The sequence below is a fragment of the Paralichthys olivaceus genome, chromosome 9, assembly GCF_024713975.1.
Source record: "Paralichthys olivaceus isolate ysfri-2021 chromosome 9, ASM2471397v2, whole genome shotgun sequence".
In the NCBI taxonomy this organism is placed as follows: Eukaryota; Metazoa; Chordata; class Actinopteri; order Pleuronectiformes; family Paralichthyidae; genus Paralichthys; species Paralichthys olivaceus.
In genome coordinates this window covers 14,488,400-14,495,093 of record NC_091101.1, presented here as the reverse complement: position 1 = coordinate 14,495,093, position 6,694 = coordinate 14,488,400, and the positions used below count along the sequence as shown (strand labels likewise).

The following is a 6,694-nucleotide window of genomic DNA, read 5'->3' as shown; positions in this document are numbered from 1 at the left end:
CTGATTTGCCAACCAAACCCCTTCAGCTTATCCCCACTGGGCAGACCTCAAGTTTCCTACATCACTCCTCTGCCTCTGGAGCCACCTCTGTAGGTTTTTCCTCTCATAGGCTGTCAACTCCACAAATTACTCAACCCACTGTGGCTCTGACCACAGCAGAAGATTTGGTCTTAGATTAGTCATGGCTACCTCTTGAGGAGCTATGAGCTGTTTTCTCAAATCTACTTTAATTTGCCAGTATCTCCCTGCTTTTAGCTGACAGGTATTACACCTTTTCAAAGTCACTTGCTTCCTGACTTGTTCACTCTCACAAACAAACAAAATCCCATCTTGTTTCCTCTTAACATCTGCTAGAGAATTCAGCACTTGGGTACATGAATGTATACCTCTGCAACCTTCCTCCTCAGCAGCGCAGAAAACAAAACATCTATACGACCAAGAATGTATCTTGCAGAAAAGAACAATAATTTCACAGTGGCACCATGCAGCACATACAGACCGTTATACAAGTAGAACCTTAAAGTATCTTGTGTCAGCCTGCTTATGTTGACATGTCTCTGGGCATAATCATAAAAACTATGACAGTTTGTACCCTCTGGGATCCTTCAAATATCCATGCTTATGCACAGAAAACTAGGAGTTATTAATAAGGTGTATGCAGAGATCTCTGCCTCTGCCATCATTGTCAGATCAAATCACCCTCTGCACGGGGACTCTGACCAAGGTAGAGTTTGCTAACTGGACAAATCTATATTCCTGTTTTGATAATGTATCAGTTAATGATGTGAAAAAACCCACTGCATATCAGTGAATGCAGATTAAATTCACATCACTGCTGCTGCCTTTAGATGACTGTGGGCATCCACTCTGCTTCAGAGGGGGGGTTTCATACAGACCACTAACAGCTGTAGATGAGATATAATGTGGAATGTTTGTGTATATATCTAGATGATATATGATATATGTTGATGATTGCTGGTGGAAGTATAGGAAAAGTAAAAGACTGTCCAAAACTATATGTTGTACTAGGTTGTTTTTGTTGTGCACTAAATACATTCAGGTTTTACATATAATATGATTATGAAACAAGATTTTAGCTTTTATCTCCTGGTATTGACATCTACATGTTAGACAGTTTATAAGATGGCACCTTTTGTATCCATGTCATGTTTAGGTGAACAAAAGTAACTCTGGCGTTATTCATTCGTAATTCTCTTCCAGCCTATTAATACTTTTCAGTTCTCATTTGTTTTGGGAGTTTTGTCTCTTCAGTCTCCTCTTCAGGAGGTAAATAGCTGTTAGGTTTAATTCCTTTGATGACTGTGTAAAGCTTTTCACTTCCCCCCCAATGAAGTCCTTTGTTGTTTTTTGGGTCATTGTCTTGCTGCATGATGAATTTATTCCTGTGTTTCTCGGTAAATTGGCAGAGAAAATGTTTCTGGAGACCTCTGAAGTGATTCTGCTGCCACCAACATGAGATACAACATCAATAAAGATCAGTGAGCCACCGGAAGCTGTCGCGAAAACCCAAGCCATCACATCACCTCCACAATGCTTCACGGGTAAACTTTTATATTTTGGATCATGAGCAGATCTTCTCTTTCTCAACACTTCAAATTCTAATCTGGCCTTTTGGTTCTTACTGTTGATGAGTGATTTGTGTCTTATGGTATGAACTATATTTTCTTGGATCTGTCATCAACTGTTGTCATCCTTGGCTGACATGTTTGGTGCCTGTTGCTCAGTACAAGATATTTTTTTTGTTTTCAGGACATTCCAAATTCTTTTATTGGCAACGGCCAATGTTCGTGCACATCAATTTTCCCTTTTTTCTCAGCTCTCAAAATGACTTGGGTTTTCTCTTACAGAAAACCCAACAAATGTAACCCAAGGCTCAACCAAGAAAATATTCTAAGCTTTTTCAAGTTTAAATATTACATCTAAACAGAAAAACCTTGCCAACAGGAGTATCTGTCAATCACATTCCAGTACCTTTGCTTACTCGAACAGTGGGTGGGTTCAAACAAAAGGAGCTATGTCCTACATTGTTCAACACATCAAGGTCTAAGTAAAAGCTAAAGGTTTGTATCTATTAATCTTTTGATCTCAAATCCAAATTTCTTTAAAAACACTTTCTGAGGGGACTGTAAAACAAGCGAGCATGGCATGCAGTAGATCAATATGTGTTGACCTCCTCTACCAGAATAGTACAGTGATACTATGTAATAGTAATTGGATGATTAGCTTTGCACCAATGTCTGATTTAGGTTAGGCACGCACAATAAACATTTTAATCTATCCAGTATCTGAGGCCATTATGATTCATAAGTGGCTCTTGACAACATTTAAAAAAAATAATCAAGAACTTTTCTATTCTGTTTTTTTTCTCAAGTAATTTGACAATGTATACATTAGTTCTATGTCATAAACAATAGAATGACCTTTCTTAACAAGAAGTGAAGGATTAATGCTCACATCCCCAGGGTGCAAAAATACATTGCCAGCCATGGTTCAGTAGAGCTGTGAGGAAAAAGCCCTACTAGCTGGGCTAAGCTCAGTAGCTTTCTCCTTCCTGCTCAGCAGCTTAACCATAAAAGCAAAAAGAATAGGTTTATTGGGAAAGGTCACTCCAAAATTAGCCAATGGTGAGGAAGCACAGAAGGGCAGTTAACCCGCTGCTTATAATTGGACACAAGAAACAGGAAGATGTGTTACATAGCTGCAGCCGTGAACATGTCTAAGTGTTTCCAGCGATGTGATTGTCTCAACATCAGCAGTCATTGTTACTGCCATAGCTCAACTTGTCTCTTGCTCTTTCATTTTTTTGAGTCATTGAATGCTCCCCTGATGATTCGGCTGTAAAGACCTAGTTGTTGAATGTGCAGAGAGAGAGAAACATGAATAAAGGGCAACGTCAATACTGCCCATTTATAGGTAGTAGCCCCCTGACTCGCTCTGCACTCATGAAAATTTAAGCAATGTAGAGATGAGTGGGTAGGTGTAATAAAGCCTTGTTAGAAGGTGAAGACAGGAGCATACCTTACATTAATTAGCCCCCCATGAGGTCCCAAAAATGATGACAGATCTTTAAATGAAACACTTTAGACAACAAAGTTAAACACATGCAGACAAAACAAGGAAAAGTCGAAGAAAAGCAAGAAGAAAACTGACAAAATATATTATGTTGAATCCACACACATGAATCTCCTGACAAGAATGGATTTGGTCACATTCATGTGGAATTTGAGGCTGCACTGATGCTGTTATTTATGTGGTTGATGTGTGTTTGAAAAATTCTGTCAATTTAAGCAGAATTCCAGTGCTGTTAAAGACATTTTTCCTGGTGCAATATACATGCATTAGTCAATATGCTGTAGAGTCTTGTAAAGAGATAAAAATCAGGAGTCTCCTATGCTGTCTCCTTCTGTCAGACACTGACTCATCCAAACATGTAATGGTGATCTATAGTTATATGGCACTAATCGTGGATTTATGTTTTCAAATGAGCAGCTTTAATTCTTATGCTTTATGTAGTTTTTAAAAAAATCTGTGATACAAGTCCAATACATTCTACCAATGAATATTTCAGAAATGATGTAAGTAGTGTTTTCATTTGCGTGCCATCATATACACATTAATTAGCTGGGCCAACTCTTTCTTCTCTTTCCCCACTGTTGTGTCACAGAGTTCAAGTACTGACCAAAAAAAGAGGTATTAGAATTCAACATTTTTCACACCAGAGATGGGGTAGCTAAGCTGTGAATTAAGCCCCAAATCCCTTCGATTCCCCCTGGCTGGCAGTCTGCTCATCACCATTACTTATTCACCTGAAATAAAAAAAAAGTGACTTCCAGTGTAGGATCGGCCCTCTACATACACTGTACCCTTCAAGTCCTGCCTACCTGTTATAATCCTGCATAATGGAAAAGTGGAATGTCACCTTGTGTGAGAGACAGCTGATATCTCTCAGCGAGCAGAAAAAAAGCCATTTAGCACAAGTGCAGATCACATTTAATTAGACGAGAGGATTTAAATTGCCATGCATCAAACACTGCAGATGACCAAAACGGATAGAACTTGGGCCACGGGCCAGATTCTTGAGCTCTTCCATAACCCATCACAATCCCTTGAGCTACGGGGGTCAATAAGTCAGAACACAGCCGCCTTAATTAACAATGACCATAGCTGCGGGTGTCCAGAATTTGAATGCGTGCCACCAGTATTCCAGTAAAATATGGAGGAAAATTACAAATTAGCAATTTTAGCTTGAAATGTGCCATTATTGTTTTATACAGTTCAGGGTTTAATTTGGAATGTCTGTCCTGGAATGCATGATCGGGCAAGAGCACGAGAGGATTATACAGCAGTAACTCATTACACGTCCATGATAGATATCTCTGTGAGGCGTCGCAGATAAAATGAGTTTGATGTTTCTAGTTCACTAATGACCGCAGTCGAGTTACAGTGAGGTAATTCTGTGATACATGTTAACCTGTCAAAGCTGGTGAATATTTTCAACACTTAGCTGCCACCTATTGTTGAGGAGTGATTTCACTTTCATTATACTTTGCATATACATCAATAATAGCCACACAGCTGTCAGAGTCCATTAAGACACATCTACATAAGGATAGGGGCAAATATTCATAGGCATATCACTTTTCTGCGAACAACTCGGTGAGATGGATTGGAATGACACAAAGATGAACTCCCTTTTGAATCCATTGTGAGATGGGAACTGCCACATTGGCTCATGGTAAAATATCACCCACACATGTACACACACATTGAACAGCACACACACCCACTGGTATGCACATATAAAATTATTTATAAATCTCTCAGTCATCTGGCGCCTTTTTTTTTTTTTTTTTACAGAGTTGTTATTGTCTGAGAGCTTATATTTCCAATTGACATAGCAGAGAAGCTGGACATACAATAATTAATCATTGATTCTGTGGATTTTTTCTTACAATATTTTAATACAATTAAACTTTTGGTAGTGTAGATATACATAGAACCCCAAACAGATAGTCTCAGCAAATAAATAGCCACGTGAATAAACACTATAACAATAAAGATGAATGCAAAATGCGTTTTATTATTTTTGATAATAGAAGTCCACAATACCCTTTACATTTCATTTGGAAAGATATAACAATCCCCAACACCCAGGAATCATAACACTAATGCATTCTGAAATAATCAGCAGCTGTGACAATTAATCTGATATGAAAACATATCATGTAATCCCACAGCTACTGAGCTTTCATCATAGTTAGCATCTCCATTGTTTGCATTTTACTCATTGTATCTATGCATTAATTTACAGCAGTGGCAATCTATTTATTTACACCTCGTTTGTACAATAAAACTAGCTGGTTAATTGGCATCTGTGGTTTTGCTACATGTAGTATAGTTACTGACATCACATGATAAAATAGTTAAATAAAATAAAACTGTTGATGGGAGCAAAATCTACGTCCCATTGTGTATGCATTTGGAAAAACAAACAAACAATAAAAACAACAAAACTAAACTAATATTCTGCATAAACTCAAAATTCTAATAATAAAAACACAAATGAGAAAAGCACAAAGATATTTTGATATTTTGTGCAATTAATAACTCCTCGCCCCATTGTTTTTGATTCACATCTGTAACATACAGAGCTAAACTGAGTTAGCATGCACTGTCATTATTGCCTTGAAACCTCTGTTGCCCCCAGCAGTCCTTGTATAATGAGAACAATGTGTGCTTGATGGTCTCATGATTGCTTCATATTGCTTTGCACACACAGGGCCTCATTTGCACTGTAAGCCTCAGTACAGGTTTACATGCATTCTTCTCCAATTAATATTCTAAGGTGTATTGCCTTCATGGTCTTAGCTCAGCAAAAACACACATAAATAAAAAGGAGAGGAAGAAATGAACGCTGTGATTATGGATTACACTGGATCAAATCCCAGATGGAGTAGTTTCATTACAATGACAGGAATATCCCAGCTCAGGCCCAGGTGTCCCTGGAAACGCTGGTATTGACCATCACAACAGTGCTCGAGTGAGAACAAGCTTCCCTGTGGGGCCCAGATGAGTAAGGAGCTGTCAAGCTTGGCTCCCCTAAGCGTTAATAGACCCCCTGCCTGAAACTATCTCCAGGTCTGCATCTAGCCTTTAGCTGAGTTTTCCAGAGCTCTAGCTGTAGAACCCTGTTTCTATAGTCACCTTCATCTCATTCTGTTTCATAGTTGCATCTGCAGGGTGCAAATTACTTGTTATTAGAGCAGCACTGCAAAGTACAGTGTGCTTCCATCATCCTATTTCACACATTGATGGATCTTAGCTTAATTGGGAAACAGACCCTTCTAATATTCAGCCTAAGTCTTCATTTTCCAGTTCTGTCTGTTCAATGCAGAAGCCAAGGTACTTTTAGCCCTACACCCTTTGGACATCCTCTCCCAAAATACACATGGGCTGTGTCATTGTCTTCCTTCTCAAGTCTCCGTCTCTCACGAAATGTATGTCTTCTACCTGGTACTCAGTAGTTTAACTTTAAGTCTGAGGTGTGCAAGGTGAATAAGAATGAAAGATTGCCCTGTGGACCTTCTGGACTCCCCAGCACCATTTCAGACCGAGCACTGCCCATTTGGACAAACTTGTGTCTGTCTGTCAGGTAGTTAGTAATTCAGGAAAT

General features: G+C 38.8%; 1 long non-coding RNA gene across 1 annotated transcript; it reads left to right on the top strand.

Moving 5' to 3' along the window:
• The first annotated feature begins 1,384 nt into the window (after positions 1-1,384).
• Positions 1,385-2,305, top strand: LOC138411486 (uncharacterized). The gene is made up of 2 exons (XR_011244118.1): positions 1,385-1,562; positions 1,771-2,305. It is a non-coding gene; the product is annotated as an uncharacterized lncRNA (long non-coding RNA).
• Positions 2,306-6,694: the final 4,389 nt, after the last annotated feature.